General features: G+C 43.7%; 1 protein-coding gene across 1 annotated transcript in view; it reads left to right on the top strand.

Moving 5' to 3' along the window:
* Positions 1–22998, top strand: part of fhit (fragile histidine triad diadenosine triphosphatase) — a 206459-nt gene that overhangs the window by 99499 nt on the left and 83962 nt on the right. The window lies entirely within an intron of this gene.

Raw genomic sequence — 22998 nt, 5'->3', positions numbered from 1 at the left:
CAAATATAATGAATTATTATTATTACTGAGGCATTTCGAAGAGAGCGCCTCAGCCAACGTTGGACCCGGAAACACGTCACGACTTAACAACCCAATATTTTTAAATCTTCACACGTTAGTGAGTACCATGCTTATTAGGCTGCTAAGACGTGTTCTCGTCGACTCACGTACAGTTTGTGTTTTCTAGCCACTCAGATAAACGAGCGTCCAGCGATCTGTCTGATCTCTGTCTGGCCAATTTGAATCGCATGCCATCCCTGCCTGCACAGATTGTTCCAGAACGTGTGCCATATTCAACCCGCCGTTGCCAGGGTTTCTGCAGCGTTGGCAGTTTGCTCCGCGTTCTGCCATTTCCAAATGAACCCCCCCCCCACCCCCCCCGTCCAAGTTTCAATAATTAGAGAGCATGTTTCTGATGCAGGGAGAAGGTTTTACTGTCACTCAGGGGTTAAAAAGAGTTCAGTGTGGAAGGAAAATGACAGGATCACCAACGTAAGTATTTTTTCCTCACTCTTCTCTCTACTGTACCTTGACCTTCCAGGACTAATCATGCAATTATCTCCCCTAATCTGTGCCTGGTGTCACCGGTTCCAGTGGCATGGAGGTAGGAAGCAGCAGAGGTAATCACTGTGAAATAATGAGGATCACTTAGAAAAATGTATCGTACCTGACAATTTAGTAGTTACACTAATAAATCGAATCTACCGATTTTAGCACATTGCACACGGTGCACACTTGCAATCCAAAGTACTTTACTTTCAACGCTTCACAGCCATACCAGTGTTTTTTAAGTTAGTTAAGAAAGAAAGAAGCTAAAGGTTAAAACAACTGATAATATGGTAGAATTATAGAATTAGTGTAGGTCCAGGCCCTTTCTACCATCTGTTTGTCCTTGGTAAGTAGCGAAATTGACGTTGTTCTCCAGGGAACCGCGAGGGGAGGGGATAATCTGAGCGTCTCATTAAGGTCCAAATTAATTGATAAGCAGGCAGAGGCTTTTAGGCATGTAGGTGTCTTATTAAACTTCTTCAAAGCTTAAGGAGTGCGATTCAGTGCCTACTTTGATCAGTAATTGCAGACAACTTTCCCACAATTAACTGATTACTCCTGGGAAAACGGTTTTCTTTTCTTTTAGAGACGTTTTTGTTCGTTTTTTGTTCGTTTCTTTCTTAACCTTCTCTTAAGGTGAAAAAGAAATGACACACTTTAATGCGTAAGTATCTCCTTTGCCTTACAATTATCATTTGGGGACTTTGAGGACGTTTGACTTCACCAGTGCGTCACAGTTCACACAGAGTTAATCCAGTCAGAATGGAAGCAGGTTGCTGCAAGGTAGAGAAAGGTACAGCGCACAGAACACTAAAGTTCTTTCAGAATCACTTATTTTCCCCAGTGGTCTCAAAGGCACATGTAAAGTGGCTCCCTAGGGAGGGGTCATCCACTTCCCAGATGTAGGGGAAGGGACAGAGAATGAAAAAATTAGAGTGAAAAACAGTAGAGGGAAAAAAAACAGAAAAACTTCTGTTATGTTTTATTATTTTTTCTTCCGTAGCCAGGTTGAGCTTGAGTTTTTTTTTTTTTTTTCACTGCCACATCCTTTGGTTCTTTCTCTCACCCCATAATTACTTATTCAAACATCAGTTCAATGAACCCTTGGTCCACTTGGTTTTGTTCGTCATATTGGGGTTGTTTTAAGTAATGTGGCAGCCGTCCATTTAATAAATGAGTTTGGGTGTGAGCGGAACGGGAGTAGAATGGAAGTGGGTGAAGTTTGTCCCACTTGAAACTAATGAACCTCTGTTCGGAGGCCAGGGCTAGGCAGAGTGATGGTAGTGTGTCATAGCTAGTGCACTTAAATAACAATGCACTTCATAATTAGGTTGCTAAGTGCTGTGAGGGTTAATGGCAGCACAATGGGCTTAATTATTCATGTTAGTAATTTTACACAGTTTTTTAATGACTCAATATTCTGCTTCATTCTTTTTTTAAGTTTTGCTCTGCTGTTTATTTAAGTAGAGTTCTACATGAGTGTATGTCTGAATATTCAAGCGTTATACCACACTATAGAACTAAATGTGTCATTCTAGTAGGTCTATACAGTTAAACAAGAGTAAATAAAACAGACTGCAATACATAAGTGACCGTGTGTACTGTAGTTATAATACTATAGTTGGGATGTACTATAAAGTACAGTGTCCAAATTAAGCACTCGTGTTTAGTATTTGGTTGACAATCCTTTGCAAGGAATAACTGACTGAATTCTGCGCCCAGTTGAGCCCACCAGATGCTAGGTAGCTTCTCTGGGTGTTGCTCTGCCAAGCCTGTATCACAGCCACCTTCAGTTGTTTGTGTTTGATGTAGTTTTGACTAAAACCTGCATGTACAATTGGATTTAAATGTGAAGATTGACTTGGCCAAGTCAAGCACTCATCCACGTTTTAGCCCTGGAAAGTCCCTAATTGCTTTGGCATTACGTTTAGGGTCATTGTCTTACTATGATGAAGTGCCAGCCAATGAATTATTTGGAGGCATTTGTCTCTACTCAAGCAGAGAAAATTTTGCTGTAGACTTCAGAATACACTCATCAGTTAAGACAATGCCCAAACCATAACACCCCCCTCAACCCTGTTTCACAGATTAGGTGGTATAGCTTTAACACTGTAAATCTTGGGCAAATCCTTTTTGCTCCAAACTTTCCTCTGGCAATCACTCATGATAAATATGTGTCTTCTATGTCCATATGGCAGATTATCTGTAGGCTTTTTAGGTACTTTTAGCAGGTACCTTGGATTGTAGCCTCTGTTGTTTGGCTGGCGAGGTGTTCCATGGATGGTAGTCCTGACACGTCCATGCCTCCCTCCTGGAGAGTGTTCCAGATCTGTGGCACAGTTGTTGTTGTTTTTTTCTTAATTACGGTGAGCATTCTCCGGTCATTCAGAGTAGAAGTCTTCCATGGTCTTGACATTTTTTTTACATTTTTGGCATTTAGCAGACGCCTTATTCCAAAGCGATTTACAATCAATACATTTGACTAAGCAAGTGAATCATCAAACCACCAGTCGTAGCAGGAAGAGTAATCCAGCTCAGGCCCGGGGCCGTTGATAGGAGGAAAAACCTTCTTCTATCACCTTCTTCTAAACCTAGTTTTTTTTTTTTTTCGTTTTTTTTTTTAATACAGACACTGGAGAAACAGAGAAACAGTACAAGGGGGGTCAATATAAGTTTTAGGGGACACGGTAGAGGGGAAAAGCGGGTGTCTTCAGGAGATGCAGTGCTGGGGGCAGTAGATGTCTCAGGAGGAGCAGTTAAGGTGCAGTTAAGGCGTAATGTAGTGCAAGGTCTTCCAGGCTGTTTGCGATGGCTGAGCTCACCAGTATTGTCTTTCTTTTTAATGATGTTTTTGGTAAGTCTAGGGTTAGGGTTAGGGTTATGTTTCTGACAAATACCACACATATACAAATAGACAAATACCATCAAATAAAACCCTTATAGTAATTGTTTGATTTAAAACCCAAACCTTTCGAGTATCGAGCCAAAAGTAGAAACAATACGTCAATGTCCCCTTACTTTGGGCAATGTATTATAGATTTACACGATCCACACAGTATGGATATGATTGTGTCAATATCATTTTAATTGATTTCAACATAACCAAACCACATAATTATACTAGACAAGTGCGAGATGAAATTAAATTAGGCCAAAGCAACAGATTGGAGGTAAGTGCTTGTTTTGATTAGATATGATTAGTTTAGAGCTGCCAAGATACATTTTTTTCACGGAGTCTCTTAGGGTGTTTTTGGAGATTGTGTTTACTTGCTATTTCATTCATTAAGGATGTTCTCCTAAGAACCGAAGGACGACCATTTGAATTTCACATGAGGCCCAGCGCATTATTATTAATTATATGCAATTCATTTTAAAGAATGAAATCTATTTAATACTTGAGGGGAGACCGAGAAAATGTAACCAATTTATATATCCGTTCATGCAAATATAGAAATGGAGCTAGACCGAAAAAAAACATAGAAACAAGTTTAAATGTGCAGTGTTTGCAAACAAGATGCACTACTCACTCTAGAAAATGCTTCAGTTTTTATCCACGCATGTACGCACGTACGCATCCACGCATGTACGCAGACAGGGAGGCAGACAGGCAGACAGGCAGGCAGGCAGGCAGGCAGGCAGGCAGGCAGGCAGGCAGGCAGGCAGACAGACAGACACACACACACACACATAGTCAGGCAGGCAGGCAGGCAGGCAGACAGGCAAGCAGGCAGCAGGCAGGCAGGCAGACAGACACACACACACACATAGTCAGGCAGGCAGGCAGAGACACACACACACACACACACACACACACATAGTCAGGCAGGCAGGCAGGCAGGCAGGCAGGCAGACACACACACACACACACACACACACACACACACATAGTCAGGCAGGCAGACACACACACACACACACACACATAGTCAGGCAGGCAGACAGACACACACACACACACATACACAGGCACCATGGCCCGGTCGTGGCACCGTGGCCCGGTCATGGCACAGCTGGTGGTGGTATCTGAGGAAAGATTTCATCCCCTCTTTGTTTCCGTGTCACAAGCGATCGTGTTAAACAGGCGGATGCTCTTCACATGACATTTACATCAACACTTCAACAGAGCAGCTCTCCTCCTCCTCGGCTTCAGCTCCAGGCTCTCCGGAAAGAGAAGACGTGTGTGTACCAGACAGGCAACAAGGAGGACGTTGTTTATACTTTTATGTGTGTGCTTTTCAGAATGACACAGGGGGTAGCCAGTGTAGTGTCTATAAAGCCACTGTAGAAGTAGGAGTTGAAGTCTAGTGTTCGTGGTTCAGGTTTGTAGACGTGCTACCGAGAGGAAAGGAGCCAAACAAGTGTTTCCGTGTTCGCTCTACAGAGACCCTGATCTGGCTGCTGACAAGCTACAGGAACATCTGTTTTGTCTGAAGAAGCACAGAGAAGCTGTCAGAAAGTACAAACCCCCAGATGATGTTGCTTCTTCATAAGTGTGTGTGTGTGTGTGTGTGTGTGTGTGTGTATGTGTGTGTGTGTGTGTGTGTGTGTATGTGCGTGTGTGTGTGTGTGTGTGTATGTGTGTGCTTGTGCGTGTGTGTGTGCGTGTGTGTGTGTGTGCTTGTGCGTGTGTGTGTGTGCTTGTGCGTGTATGTTTGTGTGTACTGTATGTACGTCAGTCTGTCAGTACAGTGTGTGTGTGTGTGTGTGTGTGTGTGTGTGTGTGTGTGTACTGTATGTACGTCACTCTGTCAGTACAGTGTGTGTGTGTGTGTGTGTGTGTGTGTGTGTGTGTGTGTGTGTGTGTGTGTGTGTGTGTGTGCGTGTGTGCCGACATGTCAGTGTGTATTTTACGTGCGACATGTCAGTGTGTATTTTACGTGCGACATGTCAGTGTGTATTTTACGTGCGACATGTCAGTGTGTATTTTACGTGCCACATGTCAGTGTGTATTTCAGAGGATAGTGTGGTAACGTTGACAGTGGTGTTGACTGTGAGCCCAGTCACACGTCCTCATGACCTTTCAGTGACCCCTGCGTCTGCCCATATGTCATTTCTGTCTGTCATGTTTTGGTAATAATGTAGTATTAGGTCTTCACTTTGTCATCCCCCTGCATCACCCACACTGAAAGCACAAAGCTCTATTCTCTTCAAATCTTCTTTTGTGAAGTCAACAATCAACGTCAATTGTAAACCCACACATTTTGAAATGGAGCTCTAATGATCAAAGTAACAACTCCCCGTATTGAAGTGAAGCGTGATAACCACAGGTATTCTCGGTTGTTAAGTCGTGACGTGTTTCCGGGTCCAACGTTGGCTGAGGCGCTCTCTTCGAAACGCCGCAGTAATAATAATAATTCATTATATTTGTATAGCGCTTTTCCGAGGCTCAAAGACGCTGACAATATGGGAAAAACGGGAAAGTGCTGTGTCCCTTGTTGTATGAATAGATCCCAGTCTAAAAAAACGATTGAACTGTCATTCTACCGCTGTAGTACACTGGTACTCTGGTGCAGGGAATTTCTGGTTTGGACCCGGAAATTGCTAAACGTCACGTTTGACCTCAGACATAACAAACCGAATTGTACAATGAAACTTGATAACTAGGTGGCCGAATCAAATACGTGCGGTGGTGTGTTACAGGACGCCGCTACCCCGCTCCACTGACCTTGGCTACGATACACAGCGACAGACGCCCTTGAGTCGAAAGTTCCCATGAATGTAAATGATAGACTATTAAAGAGGAGGTACTTTAGAGGCATGGGGGTGCACTTTGCCGGGCCTCTGTGCAGCCAAATTAAAAGGACATACATTTTAATAGGCCGCGCCTGCATCCGTGGCAGTTACCACTGTCTGATTAATGGTGCGGCGGACTCATTTCAATACGGCATGAATAATTCTGCCTTGGTGCCAAAGTCATGATTAAGTGTGTTCATTGAGAAAAAGAGAGGGAAAACATAGATGTATGAGAAAGAAAGAGAAAAAGATAAAAAGAGATTCACCTGGACCAATGGCTTTAACAATCAGAGGACAATACACATGGTTAAAGTAGTTGCCGTGGTAACTGCGGTGTCTGTCTGGGGGGGGTGTAGGTTTGACCTCTGGTGTCTGGGGTCGGACAGTAAATGCAAATATAAGAAGTAAATAGATAAAACATTTAAAAAGACAATAGTTAATGGATAAGAGACATTGGTAGAAGTGTTTGTGTTCAATCATAACTGGTGCAAAACATGAAGGTCTTTAGCTTAGATTTAAATATTTTAAGGGTTTTGGGCCTGTTTGAGTTCTTCAGGGAGTTTGTTCCAGGAGCACGCGGCAGCGTGACTGAAAGCAGCTGCACCGTGTTTTGTTTTTACTCTTGGAATGATTAGCTGATTTGTCTCAGCTGACCTTAGGGACCTTGCGGGAATATACTGTAGGGTGGGAGGAGATCTGATATGTATTTTGGTCCAAGACCATTTTGTGATTTGTATGTAATTAGGAGGATTAGCTGAATCAGGTGTGTCATAGTATGGACATTCCAATTCCTCAGGTGATCATTCTGTTTAGGATCTGTCCAAAGTTCTATGTCATTATGACATACTATTCTATTTCACTATTCTGGAATCCTTGACAGCCTGCCTGTCAACTGACAGCCTGAAGAGGGACAGACACATTATAAATGTTTCCGTCACATTTTTTGAAGATGCTTTCGTCCTTCCTTTTTTTCCCCTTTTCTTGTTCTTCCTTTTCTTCTCTTGATTGTTTTTGTTTTACAGTGTGTCAACCGCGCTGGCGTCAAATCAAGTCAGATGAAAGAATATGTCCTGCTATTTAAATGCTAATTTTCACTTCCGCTGTCTGAGAAAACTTTCTCTGTCTTTTGTGTGGAGTATAAACCTGGCAGCTTATCTTGGCCACGCTCTGTTTTATGTTCCGCTAGCTGAGTTAATACTGTTTGCAGATGACGACAGCGGCAACAGGAAAAATACAGGAGAGAAAGCCGACTGAAGATAAGCACGCCATTAAAATAACTGTCAAAATCAATTCTCGATTTGTAAATGTAAAAATAGAAGATGCTTCTATAGTTCATCTCGCTCTGTATCTCGCTTTTATCTCTCTCTTTCTGTGTGTCTCTCTCTCTAACACTCTAACACACACACACACACACACACACACACACACACGCACACACGCACTCACGCACTCACACTATCTCTCTCTCTCTCTCTCTCTCTCTCTCTCTCTCTCTCTCTCTCACACACACACACACACACACTCACGCACGCACTCACTCACACTCACTATCTCTCTCTCTCTCACACACACACTCACACACACATACACACACACACACACACACACTTTGTCCATATACTGTACAGTGGGAGCCATTTCAGAGTAAATCAAGGAACATTGGCGTAAAGTACCAAGAGTTATTCTCACCAACTACTGTATGTCTCACACAGTATACTGTACATGCTATAGCAGTAAGATACATATTAAGCCGTATCCCTGGGGTCCTGAGTGTCTGTACCACTTCTAAATGTCTAATCAATGCTCATTTCTGCAGTGTTGGAGATAAGACCATATGCTTTCCACAATAACCACCCTCCCCTGGTATTGCATTGGAATGCTCTGATAGTGTTTCAGTCCTGCTGCAGATATTACATGGTTTACTCCAAGGAATAGTCTCTCAGCAGCTGGAAGGCAGCTGGCGTTGAAGTATGGAAGGCTGTGTGTGTGCGTGTGTGCGTGCGTGCGTGCGTGCGTGTGTGCGTGCGTGGTGGGTCGGGCGGGCGGGCGTGCGGGCAGGCGGGTGTGCATTTGTGTGTGGCAGAGTGATGGTACTATGTGGCTTACAAAACAAACATCTCCGCTTCTGTGTTTGCAGAACTAAAGGAAATGGAGACGTGTGATACGCAAAATGGCATGACAAGGTTCCCGTTGGAAGTCAACTGTGGGTGGAGGCAGATGCTAATAAGAGTCATTGACGACCCTACCCTTAACCCTACCTAACTCTTACTGTACTCTATCTATAACTCACATGTTTCAATCATGGGTCTGTCTGAGTAACACGCTCGCTAGCAATGAACTTGACAGCAGTTGGAGCTGTATAATGGAGCTTTTGATGTTTGATTTAGATAGTTACCGGTACCCATGAGAAGGTTGAATGATATGTCGCGTTTTAAATCATATGTCTTTGCTGCAAATAGGAACATGCACATAGCTAGCTAGGTACACGCTTGTGTGTTAGATCTCTCCAAGTATGCCAGATCCCCCAGAATCCACAATAGAGTCGTCATAACTGCTACAGACTCATGCAACTCATAACTGCTTTTTTTCCTCTTTCTGTTTTTTGATGGATCTTCGTCCCATTAAAATTGGGTAAACAAACCAAAAACCGCTGCCAGTAAAAGTGAAGGCAACGTCTGAGCATATTTCATCTCTCACTCTCCATTAATGCTGTTTATTCCGTCCCGTTCGGATCCCCGGGGGAACATCGGGCAAAGCATCTCAAAACGCCAGCAATCAGCTCTGAGTATCTCCGTAACTCAATTAGCACTTCTGCGTGATTCCGAATGTGTTTGGTACTGTTGTCTGTTGTCCCCCCCCCCTTCCGCTCTCCTCAACCTCCTTCTTGTTTCATGTATATCAAATATCAAGGACTTCCTGAATGACAGATGCATCTTCTATTCTCAAAATAGACAGAGACACACGAACATGTAAAACAAGATGACAAGATCTTATTTGGTCTTTTTCTTCAAGACGTCAATTTGTGGGATGGTCTTGAGGAGAGATGGAAATGCGTTGGCAATGTGAGAGAGAGAGAGAGAGAGAGAGAGAGAGAGAGAGAGAGTGAGAGAGAGAGACAGAGAGAGAGAGGGGGGGGAGAGAGAGAGAGAGAGAGAGAGAGACAGAGAGAGAGAGGGGGGAGAGATACATACATGTAGGGCTTTTATAAAAAGTGGTCTTGAAGATGCAGATGACAAACGACTCAGAGATCTTTTTGGTAGTTTAATGAATATGAGGGAAGAAGTATATGATACAGTCTTATAGTTCACATACATGAGTTTATATCGTTTTCAGAGACAAAGAACCACTATTCAGCCTATAGGAGTCGTACACACTAACTTCCATAAGCATCCTATATGAATATTAAACAGTATGGTTTGAGGCCATTAGGTACACACGGAAACTGGTGGTCGTAACCCAGATGACAGAGGGTCCCTGGGCAAGACAGGGTCCAACCACAGTAAACAAAGCTTGTCAACTTGCAAGGGAGAGCATGTGAAACCACTTAGTGACTTACATCTTAACTACTCATTATACAAGATGCACTGTTCAGTGTTTAATGAAATAATCTATCTCAAAACTACGTAAGATACATAGCTTAACTTTCATTTCAACTGCCATTATCCATCATCAAGGGCAAAACTTTGGTTTGGGAAGTGGGGGTGACACAGAAGATTTCTTTTTTACATTTGAAAGTAAAATGCATCAATTTGGTGCCCTTTGAGGGCAGAATTAAGAGGCTAGATCTATGAAGGACTACACACATCACTCTGTTGACGAGCATAAACGGTTGTGCTATAAGCAGCAAAGCACATCAAAAGACGAAGCTTAATAATAATAAACACATTCGTAAATACAGATTTCAGAAAGCTCTGAAATCAGTTAATTTACGGACGGTCAGTTAAAAGTCTTTACAAACTAACTGTAAACATGCTGGACACCAACAGTAACATTACCATCGTTTAGGTGGCAGTCAACAATTTTACGTTATCGTGTTAAAAAGTGGGGGGGACAGAATCTAGGTTTTGAAAAGTGGGGGGGGACATGTCCCCCCTGTCCCTAGTGGAGATTACGCCCCTGTCCATCATACATCCGTTGGAGTGTAGGCGATGCATTTCCAGCTCTCTTCGCTTTGCAGACAGCACATGGAATCATAATGCACTGTTTGTTATGTCATCATCAGAATGGCCAGCTCTGAGATCTGTTGATGTTCAAGTCTTTTTGATGTAACCCTCTGCAATCTGCAGCGTGTTTTCAAACCTGCGTGGTATCGATCATAAAACTATCATGGCTTCCTGCTGGTATGCACTGGTAATTGGTCATTGGACTGCACTTATATAGCTATGCCTTTATCCAAAGCGCTTTACAACGGCCTCTCATTCACCCATTCACACACCAATGGCGGCAAGCTACCATGCAAGGCGCCGGCCCCGCTCACTGGGAGCAATTTGGGGTTCAGTGTCTTGCCCATGGACACTTCGACATGTGGCCAGCCGGGGCTCGAACCGCCGATCTGCCAACCTTGTGATCATTAGACGGCGGCTCTACCTCCTGAGACACAGCCGCCCCTCAATGTATAGCGGCTGAATTAAGCCAAGTGCCTATAAATAGGCTTGATTGAGGCGTTGAGCAGCACCTTTGACGAGTTCACACCATGGTAGACATGATAATAGAAATGATAGAGTGATGAAGGGTCTAGAAAGGGAACCTGTTGAAAGTAAGAGGTGTATTATGGAAAGACTTTTCAACAGCTGTTATGATGTAGAAGGACTATGATGACCTGTATAGAGCTCACACAGTACAAGGACAGATGAGAAGATAGCCAATCAAGAACCTTCATCAGTGAGTGCATTTGTCATTGTCACATTATATCTGATCATTCTTTGTTATTGCCAGTTGCCAACTGCATACTCCCATGATGTACTGAGAAAAGTCATTTTGGAACTAGTTCATTTGGCACTTCGACATGAATACAGTGATTTTTCTGTCATTGTTTTTTATATTCATGCATATTTGATGTGCTTGGTTCCTTGAATTATTGATAGGACGGGTGCCTTATTTGTAAAGATAACACAAATGTCTAGATTTCTCAGTATTTATAAATGCTTCAGAGCGGAGTCACTCAACGTGATCCCTCAGTTCCAGGGCAGCCATTCTGCATACATTAGTTAATGTTTACTGATGTCTAAGCATCAATTTACCACGAGCCTTAACAACAACTTTCACCCCTGACGCACATTCTTTGCAACCAGCTACTCTCTTTGTTGACCCCAATAACAGTCTGTGCGGTGACTGTGAGATTGATGATATCTTTGATGGTGGGTTTTAGTTTCTGAATAATAATTTTCGGTGAGGCCTTTCAACAAATCAACTGGGCAGAATGATTACGAGCATTTACACTGAAAACATCTGTCGCTGCAGGCTGGGTTTTTGAAGGGCCACTAGGCTGTTAATGATTGGTTATCCATTGATCAAGGCCTCGTCCTGTTTGATCTATCAAAGTGGGTAGTGTGTGTAGAAGCCGTGGGAGATTTGAGAGTTAGACCTGTTTGATTACCTCTGATGAAGGATGAAGAGCCATTCTGGATCCTAGACAGACCACAAGCGCGTGAGTGATGTTGTTGTTGTGGGTATGCGTGTGTGAAGGACTGCATCTGCATGTATATGTGTGTGTGTGTGTATGAGTGTGTATTTAAGAGGGGACTGTGTCACTGTGCACATGTGTCCCTAAAGGGAGATTGTCAGGTTGGGTAAAAAAGGGGGAGGTGAAACTGAAAAAGCATCCAAACATTACCTATCAATGTGGTTCAGGTAGGGAGCCCTCTTACCCGCTGAGGTCATTGACTCACTGCACACTGAAATATGTATTTCCATCTCTCCCCTCCATCTCCTCCCCCTGTTATTGTGAAACGTAATGAGAGCGATACCCGCCAACCTTGGCAACGCGACGGCTTTTTTCCCAACACAGCCTTTCGGAGCGAGCGGAGGTAGAATCGGAGGTAGCAGAAGCGAGGGCGTTATTTTCGTCTCACTGAGGGACCGGCGAGGTTCACTGGCGAGCAGGTAAAGGTCAGCGAAAAGCTGGCGCAGAGATAGAGAGGAAAACAAAAACAAACAAAACAAACCGTGGTGAAAACAAAACAAAGCCGCATCAACGGGTCTGAAGGACATCGTTACCGGGACACCACGGCTCGTGTTTGAACATCTGTACGCACCCCGCCCTGAGCAAATGAAAACTAAATCCCGCCGGCTTCGACTACCGTCAGATAAAAACAAAAAGATAACATCGAACATCGAGAGAGAGAGGACAGCATCAGCGCTTATCTGTTGCATCTCTCTCTCTCTCTCTATGATTGTGTGCATAAGTGTACGTATGTTATGTATACAATTAGCACTATAGATAATTAGTATCCACGGCATGCAGCCTCTTGAACAGAAATGTTTGATTGTGATGTCACAACGTATTACTTTGATTGACATCCAGCAGAGAACGCCAGGCAGTTTATTTGTATAAATGATTTGGAATTCCGTCTCGCACAATGTAAATGATTGAGATGGTGCGGGTGGGCTAATGGTATAATTGTGATGGAGGGGTCGAGTGATTGCTTTGGATGGGCAACTTCTCAGTGACAAACACACACACACACACACACACACACACACACACACACACACGTATACACACACACACACACACAGACGTATACACACACACACACACATATACAGTGTATACACATACACATACACGTATGTATTAATCCAATAACACCATAATAATAATAATACTCAGAGGAGAGCGGGGTCTTTCAGAAGTCATCAGCACATGTGTCTATATCGTGATTAGAATGATAGAAAGGTTCTATCTCCGTTTAGAATGATAAGGTTCTATCTCCGTTTAGAATGATAAGGTTCTATCTCCGTTTAGGGCAGTTCAGAGATATTGAGCGTCAAAGTTTTTACATTCCGTTATGTTTTGTGAGATGGAACCTTTGTATTTTATTAATTACTAACTCAAAAATGTCAACATTTTAAAAATAACACCACACAGGCATTAATAAACACCTAATGGATAAGATTATGTAAAAAAAACTCGATTTTGACAAAAATGGAGATAGAACCTTATAATTCTAAGGTCACGATATGTGTCTATTGGCTCATCTGTGCCTCTTGCCCAAGTTTCAAATCTTTGGCTGTAATAAATGAAGGTAACATTTTAGGACTTTTTGTACCAACTACGAAATACAAACATACACTCACCGGCCACTTTATTAGGCACATCTTGCTAGTACTGGGTTGGAACCCCTCTTTTGCCTTCAGAACTGCCTTCATTCTTAACGGCATAGATTCAACACGCTGCCATGATTGGCTGATTAGATATCTGCGTTAACATGCAGTTGAAAAGGTGGACGTAATAAAGTGGCCCAGTGAGTGTAGTTCTAGTACCTTGGCTATCTCGCTAACTACTATATCTTCTCAATGAGTTATTTCTATGTTGTTATCTTTGCTGGTTGTTATTAATGCCTTCAACATTATGACTGCCTGTCCGTGAGTCATAAAGCAGGAGACAGAGGGGTTGTGCTCCGTCTGATAAGCGGAGCACAGATGTGTAATGTAGCCCGACGCTTGGCTGGCAGAGACGCCTCAATCCATCTGTTTACAAAGCAGGAAAGGTCATTCTCTGTCACTCAGTATGTTCTAAACCAGCTGGGCTGTAAGTGATTTCTTCTTGCTATGGATAAAAAGGAAAAATTCCATTTGGCCAATCGTCTGTTTTTACTCACCTATTTCCTCCGTCTCTTCCACTCCCCGAGAATCACTTTACCCATTAAACATTTTCTCTAACACTTTTTTTTCTTCCCTTTCTTCCCACTCTCTCTTTCTTTCTCTCTTTTCTGTCACATCTTTGCTCAAGGAGCTACGCCTTGACAGCTCTCGGCGTAATACACGGAATCGTTAGAGGGCAAGTCGTTAAAGGGTGCGTTTTTTTTTTACGCAGCTTTTCATCCTCTCGTCCATGTAGGTCTTGGTTCTGGGCTCTTTCTTTCTGACTGAGGGGGTGGGGGGGGGGAGCGTAATTCAAAGGCGGCTCTGGGGTTGCTGGTAGTTAAGGTCACTTTGATGAGCGGTAGAGGAGAAGGGAAGCTGGCGTGAAACACAATGAGGAGAGAGGCTAATTTAGTGAATGCTAATGGAGAGGAACGAGGAGCGGACGGGGTCAGAGGTGGCGAGGGAGTCTCGGGTGAGATCGGCTCTGTGTAGAGGAAGAGGAGCTAACCCTTTCTTTTCTGTCTTTCTCTCTGGAGAGGCTCGGCATCTATCTCTCCTCTCTCTCTCTCTCTCTCTCTCTCTCTCTCTTTCTTTCTCTCTGGAGAGGCGGCATCTCCTCTCTCTCTCTCTCTCTCTCTTTCTGTCATGAGTATTAGGGTATTGATTCTCGAAGCAACGTCGGCCCTGAATGCAACCATGTCAACTCAGTTCCCAACTGTTGTCTGTATATATATATATATGTTTATACCTCATGTCTAGACCTTTCATACAAACATTGTCCAATTGAACATGCAGCATACAGCGTGTCAGAAATACCTCTTGACATTTCCACACTATTATGTACCTCCAACATCCATCAAACTGATCCATAGACGAAGTGTCAAGCAGACAGGATGGCGCCTGTCTGTCTATTAGCTCGCTCATTAGACGACTGCTTTCATACAGTCCACGTTGAGGGTAGAGAGAGAGAGAGTGTCCTAGCTGGCTAGGTCTAAGTCAATAGGAGCAGAGAGTGTCCTACCGGCTAGGTCTGGGCGTAAGTCAATAGGCGCAGGCCTCCCCTGTTGGATGTGCTATTTCTCCCTAAGCAGCATGCACACTAATGAGGTGGTTAATTGATTTAATGAAGTCCAAATGTCACTCATCATCCCTACACCTCTCATTGGGAGGTGGGGGTGGGGCGGGGGGGAGTGAGACGGATTCCCGGCTCTCTGGTGGTACATAATGATTTTAATGTCCTTTCATGGAACTGGAGTAATAGACTCTAACGGGACACGGTTTGGATAGGTTTTGTTTCTTTATTATTTTTTAATAAGAAGAAGAATTATAAGGTTCTATCTCAATTTTTCTAAAAATTGAGTTTTTTACATAATCTGATCCAGTAGGTGTTTATTAATGCCTGTGTGGTGTTTTTTTTTATTTTTTAAATGTTGACATTTTTAAGTTAGTAATTAATCAAATACAAAGGTTCCATCTCACAGAACATAATGGAATGTAAAAACGTTGACGCTCAATATCTCTGAACTGCCCTAAACGGAGATAGAACCTTATCATTCTAAACTCACGATGGAGCGTTATCGATGAATGCAGGTGTACTGTATGTATGTATGTATGTATGTACAGCATGTCTGGGTGGGTGGATGGGGATGGAAGACAGGACAGACGGACAGATGGACGGATGGATGGGCGGATAGATAGATGGAAGAATGGACGACGGGACAGATGGACAGCCAGACAGACAGAAAAACTGACAGACAAAAATACCCCTTATTATCTGTGTAGCAGAGTAACAGAGGCTGGGTGCTCATTAGTACATTGCAATAAGACGTCTGCTTCCCACATCAGCCAGCAGGGGGAACCTCCAAATGAAAGGTTACACCCTGTCTGAGCCTCCCACTTCATGAAGCAACAAACATGTAAGACGACGAGGCTGTTTAATAAGTCAGATCACATGACTAGCCTCGTCTCTTTGACTAGCAAGTTAAGGGGCTAACATTTCAAGCAACATATTTAATTGTGACTTTCTTTTTTGTACCTTGAACGAATATGTTAGAACTGTTGCGTAATATTTGACATATTCAGAGAGAGAGATTTAATTTACTTGATGCTATGATTCATTCATTTGAAATCCCATGTTCATGTCCCTCTTAGTTCAAAGTCCAGACCCGTTATCTGATGCAATTCCGCGGGTTGTTCCTCACATCCATTACACTTCAGTTAGTAAGTGGGCGAGATGGTAATATAGGACATGTGATCCAAGCAGGAGAGTGTGAGGGAGTATGTACCGTCTCCTCATATATGCAGATGGCAATTGTGGATTTATATAAGTCTCTCTATGTTGATATATTATTGTAATTGGGCACATGGATGGTAGTCATTATTCAAATGACACCTGACCTGACCATCAATGGCAGAAGTCACCTGGAGTCACTGGCGTCTCCCACTCCAGAGTACCTTTAAAGGTATGACATCTCAGTCCCCCCAGCCATGCAAATCACCCAGAGGCTGGATTTGAAGTATTTAAATGTATTTAAATTAATTTAAATGTATTGAGATGAGCTAGGTGCTGCTGACTGCGAGGCAAATCAGAGTGATTGCGGTGTATTCATGAAAATATGTATCGCGCCGCTCGCTTCACAGAAGGTTCTCCGAGTCAAACAACCGTAGCTCACTTTTTTGTTTGACTTCTATTATAGTTTGACACCAAAGGGCATGAAGGTTCCACTTCTTATTTTTCTTTCTCGGGTGTGTTTTTGTTCAGATGCTATTTATTCGGTTGTTAAGTCGTGACGTGTTTCCGGCGGGTCCGACGTCGGCTGAGGCGCTCTCTTCGAAATGCCGCGGTAATGATAGTAATTCGTTATATTTATAGCGCTTTTCCGAGGCTCGAAGACGCTGACGATATGGGGAAAACGGGAAAGTGCTGTGTCCCTTGTTGTATGAATAGATTCGAGTCTAAAAAATGATTGAACTGTGATTCTACCACTTTAGTACACTGGTACTCTGGTGGGGGGAAGTTTTTATTTGGACCCGGAAATTGCTAAACGTCACGCGTGAGTCAGACTTAACAACCGAATACAATTCAGATTTGGCGCTCCAAAGACAAGGCAGAAATCATACACGTTCTGTGATTATGACATACAGTACGTTCAGACTAATCTCACTGCATAGTCAGATGCCAACCTTTATTTTACCATGTAGAGTTCATACAGTACCGTGCTTATTAGGGTGCAAGCCCTGTTGTAACTGTTAGTTATTCAGCCCATTTCCATGTCAATTGGCCATGACATATTGGTAACTTTTCTTTGCCTGCCTGCCAAAAAGCAAAATAAGTTACCAACATTTGTGGTTGAGTTAGTCTAATCAATCAATCTGAATCCGAATCTGTATCTGAATCTCAGACTAATCAATCTCAAATTGGAGGTAAAACCCTTGCGCCCTTAATTGCGGTTTGCGGCTATATTTAGAGATTAAATGAGGATTGTTAATGGTGTTTCTCTGTTCCAGTCGTTGGTCTGGCTGCAGCTAGTCGATGGATAAAAGCAGAGCTTTGCAGGGTTTAGCTTCCCTTAATCATTCTCACTGAAAAATAAGCACGGAAACGGAGCCTTTAAATCCAAAGGTTATTTTGAAGTCAAGTTTTAATGGTTTGTTGGAGTATGAAAGCAACGAGACTTATTAAACTTATTAAACATTGTGTTTGGTGTAGTTAATGGCCAGAGTGTAATTGGAGAGAAATCTACCAGACGAATGTGACTGGAAAACACCCACTGACCTGTTGGAGCGGAGAGACAGAGGCAACAGCACCACTTCACAATGTACAACCGTTCCTTTTGAGACGATAACAATGCTTATTGCTTTCACTGAATATGGAAAAGCATATCGCTGTAAACAAGCTGTCTACTTGAATACACTATAAGTAGTGTATGTGTGTGAGTGTGTGTGCGTGTGCATGTGTGTGTGTGTGAGAGAGTGCATGTCTGTGTGTGTGTGTGTGTGTGTGTGTGTGTGTGTGTGTGTGTGTGTGTGTGTGTGTGCGTGTGTGTGTGTGTGTGTGTGTGTGTGTGAGAGTGCATGTGTGTGTGTGTGTGTGTCTGAGTGTGTGTGCATGAGTGCATGCATGTGTGTGTAAACGTGTGAGTTTGTCTCTTACTGTGTACATGAACGGAGGAAACCCCTAACCCTTGTAAAAGAAAAGAAGCAACGAGAAGAGGAGAGAAATAGAGAGATCTTAATTAGACCAGCGGCCGACATAAAGCTGGCGTCCGACGTCAGTGAAATTGGTCTCGATGACCAAGGGGTTACCAGGGGTTAATTTCTTGTCTGAGGTGGATGGACATGCAATCTATGCCGTGTAATCCAGGGGACCTCCTGGGGTTAGAGATGTCAAGCCTTTCCCTCCCCAAACCCAACAGGCCCTGGATTGGAGGAAACATTACTATCAAACTCTGAGGAGTGTTGTGGTAATATCGTGACGTTAGAATTATAAGGTTCTATCTCCATTTTTGGTAAAAATTTAGTTTTTTACATAATCTGATCCATTAGGTGTTTATTAATGCCTGTGTGGTGTTATTTTTAAAATGTTGACATTTTTGAGTTAGTAATTCATAAAATACAAAGGTTCCATCTCACAAAACATAATGGAATGTAAAAACGTTGACGCTCAATATCTCTGAACTGCCCTAAACGGAGATAGAACCTTATCATCCTAAGCTCACGGTATGCTTTGGTTTGCACAGCTACTGTATAGTACCTGTAGAAACAGCTTTAGTTTCTCATAAACAGACACTGGCCTATAGAGAGTCTCAATCAATTACTTGTGTGAGGAGAGTTCGGGGGTATATGAAAAGAAAAGGCAATTGCTCACTGCCTACATCTGGCATCTGTTCTGCTGGTATGAATTCCGGATTGATAAAAACCTCCACTGTATGTGACTGCCTGAACATTTCAAGACCAATTATTCTCAACACCTATTCAATATGTTTTGTTCTTTCTCCCTGCGAGAGAGAGAGAAGATTGCGGTGTGAATAGCATGTGTTATTTAGGGAAGAGGGAGACATATTTCATGGATATTAAGTAGTCAGTTATGGGCCTTAGCAGCAGGTTTGTGAGCTCATAGTGAGTTTATTCTCTCGCCTTAAACTGAATTACCTCAGCTGAGCAGTATATCTCCCTCGTAAAAGTAACAACATTAGGAAACAAATCATTTTAAAAACTACCAATCCACATCCTTCTTCTTTCGCTACCGAGCACTCTGCTCTGCTTTTTCGGCTTTTTTTGTTTCCCGTTTGCAGCAGCTTTAGTTGAGGGGGAATGGGAGGAAGAAGAAGATGAATAATAGGCGTATGGTGAGAGTCCCCCGCGAGCCCCGGCAACAAGGAGCTACTGACAACAGCAGTACAGGTTTTACTGTAGCCAGCCGCTGTGAGGGGGGGACAGGCGAGGCCGGCGAGACAGTGGAGGGAAATGGGGGAGAGACACGGAAGATGGAAGGGGGCTTCTTAGCCTGTGCTTCTAAAGCTCTCTGTTTTTCGGGAGGCCCCTCGTGGGGCCCGGTAACTGGAGGAAATGAGATCATCAGCTCCTGAGAAGAAGAAACCACCTTCCCTCCATCACATCCCTCGCCTGGGGGGTGGGCGCGGCGGTGGCGGCACAGGACTGGGGGGCTGGGGGGTGTCTACTGATAACCTGCTAATCAGTTTTCCTCTTGGATGTGTTTATTTATGAGGGACAACCCACCGGTGGATACATCTTTTAATTTGCCGTATAATTGTGTTCGCGGTTAAATGGGGCGCAGGGGCTAGATTAAATTTAAAAGTCAAATGGTTTTGTGTTGCTCGGAGGAGGATGCGGGCGGAGAGAGGGGGGGGGGATGAAAAAAGTATGTGTTTACTGTTAACAGGGCAAGCGCTTTGAGGTTGTTTGTCAATGTTGACTACTTCTTGAACTTTTTAATGAAAATGTGTGTGTCGCAATTTGGTTGATTGACAGGTTGGTTGGGGTTGGTGGGCGCCTTCGCTAGGGAGATTAAGGTTGTGTTATTTGTCTGTGTGCACGTAGTCGTAGCGCCAGTGCCTCTGTTTGTCTTGTTGACCACACAATAAGCCACAGAGAGTAATGAGGTCTCGCTAAATTAGTCAGGTTGATTAACTCTCCAATATTCATCTTGTCCTCTGCAAAGTGTGTGTTCCCTTTCGGCTAATAGAGTCTCTGAAGGCTTATGTGGAGGTAGCTGGCGGTGAGCGCGGTCTGGGTCCACAGAGCTGCTGGCTGGCTGCTACAAATGGAAAGGAATGTCTATATACTGTCTTCTACTAAGATTCAACTAGGTTGAGTTGGAGAAAATGTCCTCAAGCAAAGCGTGAGCTTAGAATGATAAGGTTCTATCTCCGTTTAGGGCAGTTAAGAGATATTGAGCGTCAACGTTTTTACATTCCATTATGTTCTGTGAGATGGAACCTTTGTATTTTATGAATTACTAACTCAAAAATGTCAACATTTTAAAAATAACACCACACAGGCATGAATAAACACCTAATGGATCAGATTATGTAAAAAAACTACATTTTGACCAAAAATGGAGATAGAACCTTATAATTCTAACGTCACGAAAGGTCTGGAGCATCGTAACGTCTAGCTTGTGTTATGACTCAGTGCCATATTGACGTAGCCTAGTAGTTTCTAAGTAGTCGACAACTGACTGTCAAATCAAATGAATAAAGTACGATATTTCAACAATGTTTATTGGACATTTTCACATTGAATTGCAGGGATTATACATAATAAGTATTTTAATAATAAATATATGTTATTTTCTCATTTCAAGTACATAGTACTGTAGTTCAACTGCATTAAAATGTGAAAATACATAACAGAGCTTTTGAAAAATGTGCATCTTAATAATAATAATAACTTCGATTTCTATAGCGCCTTTCAAAAACCCAAGGCCGCTTAAGATAAATCATAAAGGTATCTGCTTGATTTTTTCAACTCTCCTTTTAGTTTTCCTTCAAGTAAGGATTCAGCTACCGCACTCGTGCACAACCCCTCCATCTGTATATGTTTGTTTATGTTGACCCAGAATCCAAGCAACTTTACGGGAACATTCATTAGCACGTTGTTGGGCAGAGAATGAACGTGTTAGGATTCTGGTGGAAAGTATTGGGCTCGTATTGGGCTCTTAGATGAACAACTAAGACTAAGATGAACTGTTATGCTTAGAAATTAACATGAGCTGTATTTGGCAATGCTAGGTTTTCAGGGGTTTTGATGATGTGTCTATTGTATATTGTTGTTTCCAATGCTCGTGGTCAGGTCAGTCATATAAATGAGCCTATTGAACTTTCACTTTCAACATATTACTGTATACGCATGGCTACTGATAGCCAGGCTACATCGTAAAGGTTAGATCCAGCTCCGTGCTACTCTCAGAGCAGTGTTTTATACATAGGGACATGAAGGAGCATTATGTGATTGTCTACACAAGCAAAATGTCAACCGTGTTTCATGGTCAGCGACGGGAATACTGTCCACAAATAATTGCTCTAATTCTGTCCCTGTGAAAGCAACAAAAACAACAACAACAACATGGCATGATACCAGGTTTTGTGGAAAGGATGCACATTATCAGGTCTAAAATCGCCCGCTGGAGTAATTGGGTCTTAATTTGATTTAATTACAGAGTTCATTAGGACAACACGTGAATCGAGGCTCGTTTAGCTCAGAGGCTTGTCGATTCTACCGCCACTCGCTTCCCCTTGTACTCTCCCTCTACGAGAAACCAGTTGTTTTTCTCTTCTTCTATTTCTGTATATGAAAGAACTTTTTAAATAAAGGATACATCCATCCATGCTACTCTCTCTCTCTCCATCTACCTCCATGGGAACCCGACCATGAAATGTAGATTTATTCCAGTTGTGACACCTCAAGGTATGAAAACTCGCAGCGTAACATGAATTCTAATTAAGTATTAATATCTGTCCCCTGCCTCAGGGTCTACGGTGGTGGAAAAAGCCTTCATGAAAATCATTATAGCATCAGCAAGACAGGGTAGCAAAGCGGCCCTCTCATCCTGCTTCCGTGATCGGAGGCCCCGTCTCTCCACATCCTGTGTTTAAAGCCCCGCTGCGGCTTCCCAAAACACAGCCCAGCGGGTTGCGGGTCGGTGGCGGACTCTCTCTGTCTGTCTCTCTATACCATCCCTCCCTGCCCATCTCTTCACCCCCTAATGCCCAGGCACCAGATGAAGGGTTATGGTTGTCAAGGTGTTATTTTAACAGCAGGGGCTCCAGGGTTGGAGGCTGTTGGCCAGAGCGCGGGGCTCCGCCCGTGCCCAGCGACATATGGGCTCTCTTAGGCATGCGTGGCATCGATGGAGCCTTGGTCAGCTTCCCCTGGGGGTCTGGGGAGTAGAGGCAGAGAGAGGGCCCAACGAGGGGCAGACGGAAGACCAGCTGAGCCCAGACTTCTCACCCCCCCCCTCAGGGGACGGCAGAACCAGTTGAAAAGCCGCCGGCCCTCCCTGGGCCAAGGTTGGTGGAGAGCCTTCAGACAGCAACACAGACACGATGTCTGAAGGTGTGTGTGTGTGTGTGTGTGTGTGTGTGTGTGGGTGGGTGGGTGTGTGTGTGTGTGGGTGTGGGTGTGGGTGGGTGGGTGGGTGAGTGGGTGGGTGGGTAGTGTGGGTGGGTGTGTGTGGGTGGGTGGGTGGGTGTGGGTGGGTGTGTGTGTGTGTGGGTGGGTGGGTGTGGGTGGGTGGGTGGATGGGTGGGTGTGTGGGTGGATGGGTGGGTGTGTGTGTGTGTGGGTGGGTGGGTGGGTGGGTGGGTGGATGGGTGGGTGTGTGTGTGTGTGGGAGTGTGGGTGGGTGGGTGGATGGGTGGGTGGGTGTGTGGATGTGTGTGTGCG

This window comes from Nansenia antarctica, assembly GCF_963989245.1.
Source record: "Nansenia antarctica genome assembly, chromosome: 15".
Taxonomy (NCBI): Eukaryota; Metazoa; Chordata; class Actinopteri; order Argentiniformes; family Microstomatidae; genus Nansenia; species Nansenia antarctica.
Note: the sequence above shows the minus strand (reverse complement) of the source record. Positions and strands in the feature narration are given on the sequence as shown.